We start from the raw sequence: 19155 nt of genomic DNA on the forward strand, positions 1-19155 counted from the left end.
CCAGAGGGAACTTATTTAAAAATCTGAATGAATGCTCATTTAAACCTTTTGTGTGGTTTGCTCAGTACTGATATTTGTCTTACCAGAGAATTCATTAACTTTAGTCTTGGCAACTGTATATGACAGTGTTTGGTTTTTTTTGCTGACCATTTGAACTCGAAGCTTAAGCTTCTTAAAGTAAATTAATATAAACAATGTCTGCTGAAGAACTTAAAGTTGTCACTATTAATGGGAAATTCACAAGTTCTCCATCTCCCTGCAGAAACCCTGATGTGTTTATTACCTTTTCAGCATCTAACCTAAGCACACAAACACCTACTGGTACCCAAAGGTGGGGACTACAGCAGAGGGTTGATTCAGTGACTTGGTCAAGATAGCAAAAGGCATCTGTGAAATGGGATCCAGGTCTCCTGAGCTGTCCAGCATTTGCTCAGATTTCTGTGGAACCTTTGCTGTCATACACTCAGAAGGTAGCTTTAACATCATGTAATACCTGAAAAGGAATGTTCAACATCTACGACGTTTTAATAATATACAGGATTTAGTAGTTAAACTGATTCTTAACTAAGCAATTCATAATATATTTTGGTTTAATAGGTTGCATAAAAATACCTGCAAAATAAAAATATATTTAGACAAGGCAAAAATTTACTAGAATTTCAGGGATCAGTTCATTTTCATACATTTTGGCTCTATGAGTCTGCTTTAGTGGAAACATCCTTTCCCTTTATTGTATACTTGCACTCAACAGACATCCAGTAAATCACAAAGCTGGAATCCATAAAAATATATCCATAACACATATACATAAATCATTTTGCTGCTTTATTTATGTATTTACAGGCCTTTCGCTCCTGTTTTGAGCAAGCTAAATATTTTGACTTCAGGAAAAAAAAATTGGAGTTCTATTAAACGCTGTAAATGCAGTCCAGTTTTTCCTAATTCTTGTCATACACAGTTGCTGTGCTATTTCTAGTGAGTGGTGTGTGCATTAATGCTTAGGTGATTGAGAGTGACAAGGTGACTTGAGAGCTACCTCTGAACCATCTTTCTGACCCACGTGGAGTATCAGAGAGCCCAAGGAGAGAGTTGAGCACGATTAGTTGTTGTTTTGTAACTGTATAATGCTACTCCTCTACCAAAATCAAAGAGAAAGCTTGGTGATTAATGTAGGCTTCAACAGAAGGATTTGGAGTGGATTCCTCCTAGCCTATTTAGTCTTAATCACTGTTTTCTTCCGTTTAAAGAACAGAAACTGGGGAGAGAAAACTGAAGCTTTTCTCTGGTTGTGCTTCAGATAAAGTACATTGGTCCTTGTCCACTGGGTTGAGTTTCACACAGTTGCCACAGGTTGTGTTTGGGTTTCTTTTGCCCTTGAAGAGCTTGGAGGCTGTAACGGCAGAGTAGCGTGCCCTTGAATAAGGAGAGACAGTATTTCAAAGATTTTCTGAGGCTGGCAGGGCATTTGTGGGTGAATAATACTCTCAAGGAAGAGGAACTCCCTGCAACACCACAGCTTCTGTCAGGAAAAGATTTTTTCTTAAGGGTCACTTTTATCAGATAAGTGTAAGAGCATTTTGGCTTTGGTCTTTTAAAACACAATCCCAATATTTCACTTCGGAGTCCACAAAACCCACAAATATTTTCTTTCATATCAGCTCAGCAGCATTTCTCTGCTGCTACTCTGTTACCAGCGCCTCACTTCTGCCCATTCTCTCCCCTGAGCCAAGCTGTCTGCAAAATCCTCCTCTCCTGGAGCAGAGCTGTGCCATGCGTCCTACCAAGCCTGGTCCAGAGGCAGAACTGAGGACACAAAACGCCAAAGTATTTTTCCTGGTGAGCTCCAAACGATTAACTGTTCATCCCAGTAACTTGAAAAATAGCAAGAAATGGAAAGTAAATTCCGTATTTTACTAAGCTTTTCTATGAAGGTGTTGAATGATGATAATGCTGGATGCCTGACGCACCTTTGAGGGTCAGATGCTGAAGTCCATTGCACTGTAGCTTGCTTAGAGCCTTTTCAAATCCCCATGAGACACATCTGTAGCATTAACTAGCTGAATGCATGAGAAGGTCTGTCTGTTCCCAAATCTTCCCTCTCATGTAATTGTTTTCTCTTGTGGTTCACTGTGAAGAAGCAAGTGAGGTGGGAGGGAGCTTCCCCTGGCTGGGACCATATCTGCAGGGATGAACGGGGTCGGTGAGGATTGCCTTGTGACCAGCCCGGTGCTGGCAGCATGCCACTGGCTGAATCACTGAGCACACACAGTCTCTTCTGTTAAGGGCATAAAGGATATATCTACTAAGTGCTTTTTATGCATCATTTACATTTATGATGCAAGATGACCAAAAAAAAAAAGAAAAAAAAGCTTAGTTTTTTTCCTACCTAATTAGGTATGCTTCACGTTCCTACTCTTAAGAATAGTAATGTTGACCCTGTAATATATTCACAAAGAACTTTTCTTTGGGAATGGTTCTTTCTTTGCAACGTTCCCAACAAGTCTTTTTTTCCACCTCTTCAATTCTTCAAGTATGAGCCGGTTTGGCCCCAAATCCCCCGATTGCTGCTGGTGTTAAGATAGGTAGTTATCTGTTCCACTTTATCACTTACCTAGAGCACAAATAAAGCTTGCAGGGAATATATCATACACTGTCCTATATTAATTTGCCATGAAAGGCTTGTGTAGTGGGAGACCTCAGGAGAGCTAATGGCAAGCAATTTCAGGCAAAAGCAGTGGGAAAATTTCTTTGTAAAATAATATAGTAAATCAGCAGCTAATCCAGACACCCCTCTGGGAGCACAGTACTGGAGAACATAGGCAGAGCTTTCTTTGAGGCGTTGAATGGGGGCAAGGCAGGATCCTGCAAGAAAAGAGCGCTCTCCAGAGGGTCTCTGAGCCAGCTCAGTGGCAGTCAATCAGAAGCAATTACTGGCAGCTCTTCTGCCTTGCGATTCGAGCTTGGGGGCAGGACATGGCCTGTGCATGCAGTCACGGAGGTGGCTGCAGCATCTGTCTCTGCCAGCCAGTGGCTTTTGTTCTCCAAGTTTTCCAAGGGTTTTATTCGCCCCCTCTCCTCTTTCCTTTTTTTTTTTCCACTTTTTTTCAAGCTTGCCATAGCTGAGACTTATACTGCATTAGCAGCAAGTATTTGGGATCATCCTTTATTGCCAACCAGTTAAACATAATTGTTGCATCCTTCTGGCATGCCCACCTGTTCGTTCCCATTAAGAAAATATTACCTGTATAAAAGCGTTAGACTTTGCATTGTTGAAGGAAGGATTTTGTCATATGTTAGCATAATAGTGTTTGAAGTCGGAACTGAAAAGAGTAAGATAACTAATAAAAGCGAAATTCAAGTCAAAAGGGTGAAATTAGTCTGCTTCAGAAAGTGGGCTGACTGTTGGAGAAGCTGCACATCGTTGGTGCTCAGGTGAGCCTGAGAATGAGAGCAATGAACTCAATAGTGGCATGAAAAATGATTATTAAGAGGGAAATTAAAGGAGGTCTATTATTCACTAACTGAAAGATCTGATGAAGACATTGACTGTGTTTAAATCAATCTTCTCCACCAATTTACTACAACTCTTCAGATTTCAGCAGTGGTTGCCTCAAGAGGCTATTCAGGAGACTAACAGCCATGGAACAGGGATTGAGCACCGCCTGGACTACAAAGTGCCAGAGAGACAGAAATGGGAGAAGCTGTCAAGTTATGAGAAGCTGGGAGTGTCGTAAGGTAGTTGGGAGTGTCTTAAGGTAGTCAGCAGAGAGCTGATGATTTAGAGAAGAGGTGATCAGAGAAGTGATCATAAGCTATGTTCCCCCAGCCCCATCCAGCCTGGCCTTGGGCACTGCCAGGGATGGGGCAGCCTGGGACAGGGCCTCACCGCCCTCACAGTGAAGAATTTCTTCCTCACGTCTACTCTGAACCTGCCCTCTTTTAGTTTAAAGCCATTCCCCCTTGTCCTATCCCTACACCCCCTGACACAGAGTCCGTCCCCAGCTTTCCTGCAGCCCCCTTTAGGCACGGGCAGGCCGCTGTGAGGTCTCCTGGGGCCTTCTCTTCTCCAGGCTGAACACCCCCAGCTCCCTCAGCCTGGCTCCACAGCAGAGGGGCTCCAGGCCCTGATCGACCTCATGGAATTTTTGTCCGAGTCATCCATTAAAAGTCATCCACATCACAACTGTTGGGATTTGTTCTGTTGGGACTGTTTGCCTGTTGGGTTTGGTCAGTGTTCTACCCAAATCCTCGCACCCAAGTCTAATGCGATTCTTTGCAGAGGAAAAATCAAACATTACTTAGAGCTCTTAAAATCACCAACTGTGCAAAGAGAAGTTAGAAAATAATTAACAAACAAACAAAAAAGTGAGAAATCTTTACCAGTCTGTACTTTTTATAAAGTGCTTACGTGCACAAATTGATAACGAGAGCATGGCTATACGGTAATGTAATGATTGCTGGTGTGTTAATATAAAAGAAAAAATAGTTGGTACGTTAGATATTGAGGCATCATGCTGTTTCACATAATGAGTAACTTGGAGGAGTTTGTTATGCTTTTCTAGACTGAAGACTTATTTGTTTGTCTTAATGGTTGCTATAAAAAGGACATTTTACAATGAACAGAAGAAACCTTACTGAAAAATCCCCAAATAATTCAGGCAACTGACAAAAGGCAGTGCTTTCTGCTATGAAGATGATATGAATGCCTACATTTTTTTTTCTCACTGTCATCCACTTTTAGTTAGCTTTGGAGAGTGATTTTATCTTTAAATATGAATCAGACAATGTTGCCAAGACAACCTCTCTTCCAGCTTTTCATTTCACCCACAGTGTGTGCTGAACCTCTACCAAGTCTTCTTCCAGAGTGATCGGTCACTTATTTTTCAAGTGGGATTTGATTTGATGAAGCAAAATATTCAAAGTACTTGATTTTCGTGGTTTCTCGGTGAATTATTCTGGCTAGCTTCATTTGGCTCTGTCTCTAGGGCTGGAGGAAGTTAATCGCACTGGCAATTGGATTCCAGCTTAGGAAGCAGAATATTTGACTGAAGTTACAGCTCCGCAGCTGGTGGCTGCTTTCCTAGCCAAGACGTAGAGCTCCGCAGAGGGGAACGTGCAGGCGGTGACGGAGCACCTCCTGTGCGGGGGGTTTTACACCATTTCCTCCAGAATATTGATTCTCAGTGTACTGAACCTGTGTTTTTAGGCTATTAGAGTTGTCTGCTTTGTATTCCCTGCAGATGTTGTCTTACTGCAAGGTGTATTTGTTGAACCAGACTGACTTTTGCTGCTTGGCAGGTACAGATTGGCTGCCATGCTGCTAATGGGTCAGGCAGCAGGATGTGGGTTTTAGCTGCTTGTCCTCAGGGTTTCCTGCCATGAAAACTTTAAAAAAAAAAAATCTATATAGGCTTTGCTTCTCTGGGAGAGTGACAGACTAAAATTGTATTTGAATAAATGTAGACTCCCTTTAATATTAAATTTCCTTTTAATTTCTTACAACCTCAGTGTATTTTATGCCGCTTTTGCTCTTATTTTTCGCTACTTTGCCAAGACTCCCCCTTTACCAAGGTACTTATCTGCACTATCATTTTTGTAGGTTTATTAAAAATGACAGTACTGTTCTGTCTTAAACTTTCAACAAAGTAGGCTCTTGTGGTGTGATATTTTAATTAAGCAGAACAGTAGTAATGGCTCAGCTTCTGTAACTATAAAATGGAGGAATCTTGGGCAAAAGGGCTTGGGTGTTTGGTTTTTTGTTCGTTTGTTTTTTCCACTGCCTCAGCTAATTCAGTTTCTTCAAGAAGCCTAGTAAGATCGGTGATTAGATGACAACCAAGAGACCACCAGGAACTGAGGCTGTAACCAAAGCAGTAGCAGGCGGCAGCTGGTCTTTGGCAGAAGCATGCAGGTGGGCACCATCCACAGAGGCGAGGGCTCAGCAGGGATCTGAAGAGCCACCCCCGGTGCCTTCTGGCTTGGCATTCAGTGGTTGGAATTGTTTACCGAGAAGCAGATGAAAGATGAGAAAGACAGGAATTCATCATCCTGAGATGAGAGTTTATCCAGTGACAGGCTTTATATGATCACTGGTGCTCTGAACAGTGTGAGTTTTTCACTGAGAGAGAAAAAAATTTCCCCACAAAGGACTTTTTTTTTTACAAATATTTGTAATGTTTCGATTTTTTTAGATATTACATCCCTTCCTTCCAGCAGAGGGGCACAGAGAGAGGTCTAAATCTGTACCACGTCCATCTCCTAAAAGTCCTTTCCATTTTCTGAAAGGTTTGCTGCAGTCAGGGTAATGTGTTTCTGGTGTGCAGATTTAATGTAGCCTTCCTGTTATATTTACAAATGTGGAATCTGTTGATATTTAATATGATCTGTATTGAAACCACAGCGTAACTGTAAATATTATTTATTTTTTATATGCAAACTGTGATTTTTTTCACATTGACTCCATATTTCATGGTTTGTGTCAGGAAGAGAGGGCTGTGGAAAACCCATCAAAGTTGGCCTGTGTACAGAATAAAGAAAATGCAGATTATATTGGGGGCTGCAAGATACTACAGTGAAGGGATTGTTCTGAATGCAATACATTGAAAAGTTATTTCAAGCAGGGATGTAAATGACATTTCAGGTTTTGAAAAGAATAATTATGTGATCTGTCACTTGAAAGAGAAACTTTTAGGTTTTTATGTTTCAACCTGTAAAAGACATCTATGGGATTTAATTTTAGCATTTGAATAAACTTGATGGAATAAAGTGGAATTGCTAATAACCTTGGTCTGTCAGACACAGCCATTAGCTGTTTGTCCCAGGGGTGCTGTGCCCATGCACTTTTTCCTGACACAACGACCAAGTCCAGCCCTCGAATCTCTCTTTTATTTACCATGAGGCATCTTTGTGACTTGTAATGTACAGCCTGAACAAGTGACTTCTGTTTGAATCCTCATTTCCTGAGGACAGCTTTGGATGTTGTGAGTGACAAACAGAAATGTCTGTTCCGCTTTGGAGCATATCCAGACCAAAACCTATACTATGTTGAACTGCTCAGTTTTGCAGCATAGCTGGGCTCTGACGTCTTTACCTGCTCTCTTGCTTTCTGTCTTGCACCTGTGTTTTTTCTTTTGGTAGGAAATTGAATTTGGAAACCATTGAAAGTGCAGAGACACGACAACAAATTGTCTTGATAAGAAATTACCACAAACTGTGCAAATGATGTTTTTCACACAGAGAGATTCAGCAGTACGGTGCTAATAAGAGCATTAACCTTTTCATGAATTGATTAAAGGAAGAAGAGAAAAACATAGCATTTCTTTTTACAGACAGTAACAAAACTTTCCCAGCTGGTTATAGGTTCTGTAAGAAATATCTATACATCTATAAGTGTTGGTAAACATTTCTATAAAATATAGCAGGTACATAAACTGTACATCCAAATGTTTGGTGCTTGGTAGAGAACTGAAAGAACTGTAGCCATCTGTGAGATAGATGGATGATGCAAGAAAAGTATATGTGTACTTAACTGAAGTAGACTGTGACAACAAGAGATTACCTCTGGAGGTTTATTAGTAATTATTCTCTTCCCAGCTTTGTGATTTAACCAAACCACAAGGAAAAAAAAAATAGGAAGAACTTGATGCCTTTTCTGCTTGCTTTTGAAAACAATGCTGACAGATTGCTTTATTTTTTTTTTCTATTCATAACAGGGTGACATTGAGCCAAACATCCTCCACCCCAGTAGTTCACTCTAGCCTGGCAGTTGGCAGCTGCCTGGGAAAATGGAAGGCAGGGGTTCAGATCATCTCAGGTGGAGGATAGGAAGGCATTTTTCCAGCTATATTAGCAAGTGGATCAGCCAAAAACCTCCTGGGAGTGCTGCTGCCACATCTGCTGCTAAAGAATTGGGGCTGCTTAGTATCATATTGGTAAGGGACAGCAGAAGAACAATTTTCAGTGTCAAAAACACCTGTGCAGAGAGGAGGGGGAAGATGCATCATACGTGGTGTAGGGGGGCAAAACGGTGGGAGACACGCATTCAGGCTCACCTCTTAGCCTTCTGTCTCTTCTTCTAAACACCGAGGTTATTGTTGTTAGAGAGATCTGTGAAAAGTAACATAAGCCAAGATCTCACTTCTGTCAAAAATTTCATTGGAAGTGTAAACAAGAGGGAACTGACTGTTCCCTCTGTGTGAGGGCGGGTGAAAGTGTGTAACACATCCCAGTTACATGCCTTCCAGAGGGTCCCACGAGCTGCACTCCCCACAGCTTAGTTACAGAGAACAAAGAAGAGAAGAATTTACATCTGGTGAAATCAAATCCCTCCCTGATCTTTCCCTGATCAACCTGACAGCTTCTAATTGCTATGTTCAGAGGTCCCGCTGGACTTGATTATGCTCTGCTTTTAACATCCATTGTCATCTGAAATATTCCCTTGAATTTCCAAAGATAAATATTAAATAGGTTTATAAAAGTTTCTGGAAGGTGAACAGATTTAAGTGTTTATGTAATTGGCTAACATGATGAAGAATACTCTTCGGTGTTAGTAATTGTTGCTTTATTCAGTTTCACTGCCTGATATCTAACATTATGAAGGTCTCCCAAGGATGTGGAGTGCCACCTCCTAGACAGCCCTTGTGGAGTAACCTCCTGCTTCTGAGCCCTGGGAATTCCGCTGGCTTCTTATGCATTCCCATCATATCGGCATACTTTGTGTTTAAATTAGCGCGTGCCATAAAATAATTTTGCACATAATTTATCACTGTATCACTCATTGATATATTGCAGCTGAGACAAATGGATATTAATTAGCTGGTTTTGAACTTTACTGGAAGGCAGAGACTCCTCTGGCCACTGGCCATGGAGCTGATATGTGGGAACCCTGCGATAATCCTTATGTGCCTTTGAAAGGTTATTTTTTGTTAGCAGTGCTGGCTGTAGTAGCCAAATGACACTAGAATGCATTAGATGTCAGAAGAATGAAATAGCTCTTCTCCTACAGACATTAGAAATTAATGGTTTGTATTTCTGTAAACTTTGCAACTCATTTCCATGAACACAGAAGTACAATCAAATTGAAAGACGAGGAAAGATGTTAATAATTAGATGTTACTTGGTTCACCGGAGGTGGAGGTATATCTCATTGCTAAAGGCAGCGTTGACTTGGAGGGGAGAGCAAATTCAGAACAAATGAATTCTTTTGCAGCTAACTAGTCCAAATCAAGGAGCAAACATCTTTCCCATCCTTTTCCTCTGCTTCATAACTAAGCATATAAAAAGAAACAAAAAACAACTCATCCTTTGCTTTCAAAAGGAATAAATTAATCATTATGTATTATGTATCAGATGTCTACATCATTTATTACAATTGCATCTGGAAGCCACACTTAATTTAAATTAGCATAGGTTTCCTAGCCTTTCAGTCTCCTTTATTTTGCTAAAATGGTGGGTAGCCCAGAAAGTGAGCACTGTTTTTCTTCGTCAGTCTTAAGAGTCCAACATGCCTCCATACCTAGCAGCTATAAAGCTACATAAAACAATTTTCTAAGTCTATGAAACAAACTTCTTATCTTGCTTGATCTTAGTATGCATTGTCCACAAAATAACTGTACTTTAAAAAAATATTAACTCTTGATATCTTGCTCTGCTTTTACAGCGTTGGCATTCCTTCAGACTAAGTGTAAATACAGAGATAAGTTCATGTGGTTTGCAAAAGAAAGTGTGTTATCTATTTTGGCTTGCTAAAGCACACAAAGTTTATATGTCACTATGAAAGAAAATAGAAAAGAAAAACAGTTATTTGGTAATAACATTTCTTTGTTTTCCACAGGCAATGAACACATTTTCAAGGTGTTTTCGGTATTGATTTTTTTAATCAAACATACCTGTTTCCATATGCAAGTTGTTCAGTTTCTTTGGGATGCTTCTACATTTATTTAGGCCACTGGACTACTGTGCAGAGCCCTGCACTTAGCCAATACAGAAGCCACTCTTCCTCTTGTCATTCCTCATGCTTTTCTGCTTGCCACCTACTGTTTCACCCACAAAATAGATTATTTTTTTTTTCTGGAAGCAACACTATGGGCATAACAAGTTCCTCAGAACTGTCACAGTTCACATGTAAAATGGCCTTTTAAAGTTGTCTTTATGACTGTTGTAAATCTCTCCATTCCTGCTCGTAGTGCAGAACAGAGTGTTTCAGAATATGGCTTGTTCGGGAAGCTCTTTTTCAGGACTTTTGCAGTACTCAGAAAGGTCTGGGGAAGGGTCTCTGAGATGAAAGCAAACCCGACAATTTGCAGCTTACGAGAATTCATATAATTTTAATAACTTTGGAAGTTGATGTGCATTCTTCATGCCAGGAGGTTGTGATGGTGGCATTCTGGTTGGATTGCGTAAAAGGCAGTGATGGGAAGTGAGATGCAAGTGGTCAAGTAAATGGCAATGTCACTGTTTGAGAGAAGGCAGTAAGTCAGAGGCAAAGAATCTGAGGAAAGGAATTCGTAATTGCTCTGGGGTTAGCCTGTTGGAGCTAGGAAAACGATCTTCATCTAAATAATCGTTAGGCTGTTTTGATGATTCTGCGTCTCCATCACATACGTCCCCTTTTGGGGTCTTATTCAAAATAATTACCCTTCCTGTTCTTGTAGGACTAAAGAAATCTTCACTGTGCAGTTTACGGTGCGAATTGATGTTTGCTCTCTAGGGAATTCTGATTGTTCATTGTTCTAAAACTTAAAAAAAACCCGCATTTATTTATAAAAAGTACATGTTTTAAGTTATATTTCTTTCTTTCTTTCTTTCTTTCTTTCTTTTTTTTATTCTATTTTGTAAATTGACTCGGGGGGGGTTAATAATTATTAACTTTTTACTTTTTCTTAGAAACAGTTATCTTTCTAACCTGGTATTTCGTGTCTAGGACCTGGAGTATCCTTTTAATATTCCATTGGACCATTTCCACAACGATGTCCTGCTGTTCCCCTGCAGGTGGGAAAAAGTATGAGAATAGTATTAATAGAGAAAAAGATAAACAATAGTGAAGTTTCCACAAATGAGTTAGCGGGGTTGGGATCAGATCTTACTATCACGTGCCAGATTGCTTTCAGCTCAAGATATATAGGAGACATTGGGACAGTTACTGCTCATTCTTTTCCATGCTCACTGTGTATTTCTATTGATGTAACACTGCTCAAAAATGTAACTGCTAATAAAACTCTACTGTCATCTATTATAAATGCAGACACAATAAAATTAATCACAATAAAATCTCTGAAAGGTAGGGAAGAAATGAAAGTTTTAGAAGTTAAGCATGAAATGGGAGTTCTCAGAGTTCTGGTCAATGTGTGAAGAGCCTATCACAGGGAAAGCACACCTTCAGATATTTGACGTGTGAGGCGTTTTGTCTTTTTCAGGGAAATCTGATGGATCATACGCTACAGCTTCAGATGTCTGTTCATTTCTTTGGATGTTTTAAAATAATCCAGATTCACTTCTCCCATGTGATTCATGACTGTTGTGCAACTTCTGTTAATCCTGAGGTCTGTATGTAATGTAGTTATCAAATAAGTGTTTATTATTATCATAATGGCAAAATTACTCACCAAGCCTTTTTTTTTTTTTTTTTTCTCTTGGAATATGAGCATTAATTTACAGGAGAAATAAAAAGTGGGAACTTCTGGCATCCTGAAGAAGTGTGGTCTAGAATTTAAATTTGTAATGTTCCTTTTTTCCTTTAAAATATTACTGTTTTCCAAATGAAAAAAATAAAAATAAAAATGCTATGGATCTGTCCACATAAGGGCTTGGAAGTAAAATGTTAAAATCTGCTGGATGTTTCTCAGAACTGAGACACGTAATTTGACTTTGGTTATCACAGGTCATGTGTTATGCCTGTGTGCTTTGCAGCAGGCAGCAGCACTTCAGTTAAAGTTTTGTTTTGTTTTGTTTTGTTGGTTTGGTTTGGTTTTAACTAAAAAAAATATTAATAGGAAGAAGAAGAAGAAAAACAAACAGTCCTCAGGTTAGAAGCTGTCACAAAGAGCAGGAGTGCTACCGGTGCCTGAGGGTCCTATTTTGGCAAGGAATTGATATGGTAAGATATACCAGATCCCTTCAGCAGGTAAATTACTTCTCATTGTACAAAAAGAAAGCAGAAAACCTCATCGTGTTTTTCACCCTGGGCAAAATTCCCTCCTATCCCCAAATCTACTGATTAGAGCGACCCTGAACATGAGTCAGCTGAGCCAATCTGGCAGCTCTGAGTAATGCATTTTTGTAATGTCACAGGGCTGTGGTCCATGTCATGCAGTTCTTCCACTGCCGGACTTAAATTCTACAGAAAAGGGAAGAAAAAATAGATTTTACATGGTGTGGAGGAGAAAAGGTTTCCTGGCTTACTTAAGCGATATGATCACTCCCGAAAGCTTTCTGCCGATGCAGAATAACAGAGAGATTTCTGCCTTTTCCAAGGCCTGTGAAAGGGGAGGCAAAAGGGTTTATAGCTTTATAGGATGTCAGTTTGAAGTATCAGTCATCATGAGCCACAGACAGACGTTTTCTCCCAGAAGTTAGACTTATTTAGGCAGTCTTCTAGGGCATGAGATGCCCCAGGGTATGAGACATCAGCGACAGCAGCGTGACAGGTATGAGTCAGGACCTATGGGAACCTGGTGTCTTCTCAAGTGGCAGCTGGATGTCAGGCAGGGGATGCCCCAGGGCATCAGAAATGGTGCTAGATGCCTGTGTTTAGGCAGCTAGACCCCACCCCAATCATTTCTTACAGGCTCCAGACAGTACAAAATCTGACATTTTTCTTAGCAACCCGTTGCAGTGTTTCCTTATTCTCTTTGCTGCCTAATTGCCTAATACGTCATGGTTCAGCTTGCCAAACTTCGAGTCCCAGCTGTTCGATCCCCTGTTTTTATCAACCAGGTTGAAAGCCTTCCGCTACAGCGGAGTTTTTGGCACGGTGCTCGGCCTTGTCTTTGATTACAGCAGTAGAGCTTGTTCTGTGATACCCATTGCCTTCTGGCTTTGGGCTTGCTTTGTTCTGCCTGCCCTACGGGTATGTTCTGCTGTCTCTGTTTCATCAAAACCCGACTCTTGTTCTTCTCTTGTCTGTCAGGTCACTCTCATCTCTCTGGCACCAGTCTTTTTCTGATGATCCTATTTCTGAAACGTCCTTGCAAACCACACAAAATGGTTGGTAACATATCCTTTCACTGCTCAGCAGATTTTTGCAGGGGTGTTGGTCCCTTTGAAGCTCTAGATCTCTGCTGTGAAGAGAGGAAGATCTAGAACAGATGTCTGTCGCAGCTTGTGTGTCAGATACAAGGTATGTTGGTTCTGGAGAGAGCTTCAGTTTACATAAGGCTTCCCCCACCTGGTATATCCCTGTGTGATCTCCTTATGGCAGTTGCTGCCTTGCAGGAGGCAGCTTTCCAGGCAGACACTCCTGTGCTGTCCACCTTTCTTCAGCACATGCACAGTTCACCTTTTTCTGTTTCCTGGCAAAAATCACCAGCTTTCAGTGATGCCTGTTGGTGCACAGCTCCGGCCATTCCCTGACCTTGAGATGGGCTTTGCAGGCCCTCACTCTTCAGACAATGTCACTGGTACATGGTCATGAGACTGCCTTGAAATTCATATCTAACCCAAAGGGTTTGTTTGCCATGACTTCACCTCTCATGGTCTGAAGCTAAACGTCACTTTGAAGCAGCTGTTTCACTGTATGGGTGTCTTGGCCTGCTGACTTCTCCTGTCTGCACAGGTGTTTAACTTAACTTGTCTTTTCAGCAAGTGCTACTGCCTGTGACCTTCTGTCTGTGAGCCTGATAGGAATTCTTCAAGTCACCACTTCTTTGATGGTAGTTCTGAGTTAGCCACTGTAAGACCACCTCAACCATATCTCAATTACAGCAGCACCATTGTCACTAATGTTAGGATTTTGGGGTCTTCTGATTTACTCTTGTTTTTTTGTTTGTTTGTTTTAATGTTTTCTTGCTTATTATTACATTGACTTTCTGCTTGCTTTTATCATGTGCATAATTCTACAGCCGCTTCATTGAACTCACTGAAAGAAGCAGGTGATCCCTAATTAGGCACTGAAAAAAATCGCTGCACCGCATTTCATATCTTTTTGACGTTTCAGCAATGAAACAGTTTCTGTTAGAATCAAAGTCTGAATGTGAATGAGAGAAAAGTCTCTTAGTTACTATTCAGAATTCTAGTGTTGGGCACCACTTCATGATATTTGGGACAAGTGGGATCAAGTATTATCAAGTCAAGTGTGCTGTTTTCCTGGTATATAGAAAAATATATTTCACAAAAGAACTCGGTACATGAAATATGCTTCACCAAAATCCTTTTCTTTTTCTAACAATTGCATGGCAGTGCTGCTCTGTTTTTAATCCCCATTTATAAGTTGGTATTATTCAGATTTATTTTCCTTTTTCCTTCAGCCACAGAGCAAAGATAAGAAAAGAATTGGAGACTTGACTATTTTATTAGCTTTCCCTCAATACCTTTGCAAAACACGCAGAAGTTTTGTCTGTAGTAAGTCAGCTCCAAGAACTGCCAATTTCATGTATTTTCATGAGTTTTGCAATGAAGAGTATCTATTAATAATGTTTTAAACATTTCACATTGTTTTTATATTATTAGAATTGTTCCTCCAGCTAAGCATGGGACATTTTGTGATTTGTATTTTGTGGGAGGTAAAACTTTTAAGAAAGTTATGGAAGATTCTTCATTGCACCAGGTTATAAAATCAGGAGGGAACAGATAAAGCTGCATGTGCCTTCTCAGCTGTCCAGGTGAGATGTATGTCCACTTACTTGTCATCAGAGACATGAATCTATCTCCTCTGAGAGTTATCAGAGCATTTGCCTAAAGCTGTTCCACCCGTGGCCAAACACGCAAGGAAATTCTCTCACCTTGGCCTCCAGATGTCTCAGAGGTAGCACCACTGCTTGCCTGCCTAATTACTTTTGGATTTCTCATGATTTACCCTTTGATTTTGTATCTCTTTCCTTTTTGTCGTTGGGGAACACATTAAAATAGAAGTGGCTTTCTTTTCCCTAACAGCTTCACGTGTTGTGGATTGAACATGAAAGATGTATTCTAACTGAGGTATTGAAAGAAAAAAAATCTGCGTGTCATGCATAAATGTCTGTAGTAGCAGAACGGGGGGTACCTACAACAGCTTGTGAAGGGCACCTGGGGAAGTGGAGCACAGAAAGATTTCAGCCTGGGGGCAGAGATTCCTCTTGAATGCAATAGTCCCTGCCTACCCTCTGCCCTATTGAGGAACATAAGAAATTGTCTGAATACCAAACTTAACAGAACAGAAAAAGGGGGGGAAAAAAGGTAGAAGAAAAAGGGGAGAAATTTCAGCCATGTCAGTCACAGCACTGCCATCTGTCCCTGCTTTGCTATGTCTGTGGCATTCTTCTCGCGGTGCTTCGTAATTTTCCAAGGCTTTACAACCAAGTGCATGAGATGGGTATGGAAGCTGCAGCTTCCCTGGTGTTATGGTGTGTAGTGTATTAACATTGCCTGGGAGCTGTGGGGAAAAATGATTTTTCTGGCATTCTTCCTGACATATTCCTGGCTGAGTGATGGGTGGGTAACTCAATTAGACAGAGTGAAAGGTGGCTCAGAGAAACTCCTGTCATTCAGTGAGTCTTGTTTCAAAAGTAAATCTCTTTTCCATGCCGGTATGTGGCCTGTGAATAGGTTTGTGCAACCTACCTGTTACCCAGGGAAATTTGCACTTACCATAAACTCCTCTGCAGGAGCATTTCATGTTTTAGGCCAACATCTGAGAAAGCTCTGTGTCTTTCTTGCATGAGTTTCACCTTCAAAGCTGACAATTTTGCACTGCCCAGGGGCTGCAGCTGTCCATATCATCTCCATGAGGATGCAGGTAACCTCTCTGCTAACCACCAGCAGTTTCACTGTGCCCTGTGCTCTCTGTGCCCGTGCTGAACCTTTGGTAGTTTTCAGTTGTAAACCAGAGCCTTTAGATGTTTGTGAGTAGTAAACAGCATGTAAACCTGATCTTCTTGAGGGACCAAATGTATATTACCTTATATCGGTGATATACCTAGCATATTAGTTCTCTGTGATCATGTAGACTTGACTACTTCTGGTGAAAAATCCCTGGTTTATTCACTTCAGTCTTAAAGTTATAATTTCAAACTGGTTACGTCCCCACATTATTTATGTCCCCACATTCTATTTTGGCTAATTCAATTCACTTGAGATTGTGCACATCTATGTCCACCTATGCAGATGCATGTGAATGACTGCAATGCCAGAATTACCTTGTTTTTTGTTGAAAGTAGTTCAAAAGGAATTAAGTCACCTTTTACACTTGGAGTTTGTCATTCCAATAAATGAGATGTATGTATCTTTAGGTGAGCTGACTTCGTAACTGATTATTCTGTCCTAGAGGAAAAGCACCGGTGTCACACCATGGCTAGCTTCTCTTTTTGAAATCTCAGTTGCTGCAGAGTATAGTTCTTGACATTGACAGGAAAAACTCTTACATTGCTCACAGGAAATTTAAGTCACTTTGATTGCCACCAGGGGCTATGTGTGCATGTATAACTTACACACAAATGTAGTATATAACACACAGTGTTTTTATTTTCCACCTGCAAAAAATGTAAATGTGCCTGTATTCTCAATACATTATTACTGAACTGGACAATTCTTATGCTTGGTGCTATATTCTGAAATAATTGATTGGGGTCATTGGTTTTTTGTTTGTTTGTTTTAATTCATTTCTTACTGGTTGAGCTTACAAAATGTGGATGGGCTTTCTTTTGTTTTTAACAATGTGCTTTGAGCAATACTGTTTTTCTTTTAGCTAAAAAGACTTGTATATAGAACATCACATCTGTTACTAACCTCTAAGGAAGCCTGAACTTCTGTACAAGAAATGAGCAGGATCACTAAAACAATATTTTCTTTGTCTACCCCATTACACATCAACTAGACGAATTTCAGAAGTTCCTTAGGACTGCTGTAGTCCGGCAATACATTTCCCAAAAGCACAAAGCCAGTGCAGTAAAGGCAATTTGCTGTCTAGCCTCTTGACACCGTGGTCAGCCATTTCACAGATTTCAGTTTATGTCATCCATTTTCCCCCTGTGGTTATCCCATCAAAGGGAATTAGACTTTTCTGGCATGATTTATTTTCAATAGGCCCTGCTATTTATTTATTTATTTATTTATTTATTTAGCTTACCGTCTAGTAGATGTTTACCAATTAATTTTCACTTGTTTCCATCAAGGTGTGGCTGAATGGTCTCTGGGGTTTTTTGTTTGTTAGTTTGTTTTTTCCCCTCTTGATGTCTGGAGAAGAACAAACAGAACTTCTAGGCACTTTCCCCTTGTTGCCTGTAGTTGTGAAATAAAATATAATAGTTTAGAAATTGCTTTGGCTGGGGTCTCAGGAAGAGGAGACACTTTTGCTTTTAAAGTATAACCTGAGTTTTGTGGCTGTTTATAAACATAGATTTATTTTCTCTTAATCAGTCTGCTGGGAAACAAAGCTGGAAGAATCAATGCCATTTTGTTTTCTCTTTAACTGTACTAGTGTGAGTGGGGTGTTTTGTTTTTTCTTGATTTTGATAGAAGGAAAGAGCAGTGAAAAAAATAGAAATTGATTTGGCTTAGAGTAATGCTGACATTTCTTTCAAATTGAACTCCATAGTGAGAAAAATACATTCCCCTCATTAACATGACCAGGAGCCCAAATAAAGAGTTGATGCTGCAGTATGAGCAGCAAAACACTGTGTATTCTGTAACTTCATGATCATTAAAAATAGGAATTTACTGCAGAAGGACATAGTCCTGATATTTTTTTAAATTACCATTGGTGCCTATTATGTCATACTGCATTTTAGACCATGTCGGTTGTTTTCACAGTGCCAGACTGAAAGCCTACCCTTCTTTCATGAACTTGTACTTCTCATTGAGAAAGTTGGGCATGTTGGTATATTAGTGGAAGGCAGTTTGTATTGTCATGTAACTTGTACATCATTAGTTTAGGGTGCAGTTCTACTACGTACTTTTTAATTTCAACTTGGATCAACAGTCTTCATGGACTATTACGCTCTACAGCTCCACCAAGCTATAAATTATGCGTTCATATTTTGAGATTAGTTTGTAATACCTCCACTGTCATTTAGTCACAAGGGCTTTGCTGTTGTTGTGGAAGTGTGATAATTAAATGAAACTATTTTTTCATGTTTTTTTCATGTGTGTGTGCAATGCAGAACACAACCGTATTGTTCTCAAATGTACTGTTTCAATAGATTTGAGACAAAATTTTCCCATGTCCATTCTTAAAAGACAGACTTTAGTACTTTTCTATGCAGAGATTAACTCGCTCTGTGCAAAGCTTCATACAGTCTAAAAGAAAGTATTAGAGAACAAGATCTAAAATACTTTCTGAGACCTCCAGATGCTACAGGGCTGTCCCCTGTATAGTAAGATGCCTTTGCCTTTATTGCTGTTGTTGGAGATTGAATGGAGGCTTGTGGCTCTAGCTTCTAGCAGTTCAGGAAGGCCTTTGAATAATCACAGTCATCATCATTGAGTAGATCCTCTCCATGTTCAGAAAGCATTTCTGCATCCGAGTAAGTCTCTTACCCAATGTAGTATACAATCAACCCATCCCAGTTTTAGTTTAGATAGTCATGTGTTTCTAATGACACCCATGGAGTTATTGCTAGGGCAAGATAAGTCGATTCTAAAGGCCATCCACTGAAATTTAATAGAGAATTGTTCTGTATGTACTTGTACTCATAGACTTCATCAAGAGGAAGAAAAACATCTGCCTTATGTCAATCTGTGTGTTTAGCCACAAGGGAAGAAAATACAATTGAATGGCTGAGACTCTTTGACAGGTTGTAAGGAGAAGCCACAGGGCTGGATGTGGAAAAAAGAGAGAGAACGAGACAGGAATGGAATGTGGGAAACTCTTTTTCTTGTATTTCTTTCCCCACTTCTTCTGGTTGTTTGTGCTAAGAGCCTTAAGTTGTCTGGTTGCTTGGTTTCTCATAAGAGAAGTGAGCTGGGCTCTACTGGCAGTTCGAAGAGAAAGGCAGACAGGCCTTGAGACTGCACGTGGCCCAGGGG

The 19155-nt window shown here is 40.2% G+C and overlaps 1 protein-coding gene across 7 annotated transcripts in view; it reads left to right on the top strand.

Moving 5' to 3' along the window:
- Nucleotides 1–19155, top strand: part of LOC308197640 (uncharacterized protein) — a 628187-nt gene that overhangs the window by 498661 nt on the left and 110371 nt on the right. For 3 of the 7 annotated variants that reach the window (XR_013953160.1, XR_013953161.1, XR_013953162.1), the window contains exons 18-22: nucleotides 7713–7931; nucleotides 10922–10989; nucleotides 11415–11540; nucleotides 11991–12094; nucleotides 13127–13336. The exons of 1 other annotated variant lie outside the window; for it this stretch is intronic. The gene's annotated coding sequence lies outside the window, so the exon portion shown is untranslated. Of the gene's footprint in view, nucleotides 1–7712; nucleotides 7932–10921; nucleotides 10990–11414; nucleotides 11541–11990; nucleotides 12095–13126; nucleotides 13337–14664; nucleotides 15080–19155 lie in introns of those variants that run through there. 3 more of the 7 variants (XR_013953163.1, XR_013953164.1, XR_013953165.1) reach the window with 3 other exon arrangements.

The sequence above is a fragment of the Anser brachyrhynchus genome, assembly GCF_964034855.1.
Source record: "Anser brachyrhynchus genome assembly, chromosome: 6".
In the NCBI taxonomy this organism is placed as follows: domain Eukaryota; kingdom Metazoa; phylum Chordata; class Aves; order Anseriformes; family Anatidae; genus Anser; species Anser brachyrhynchus.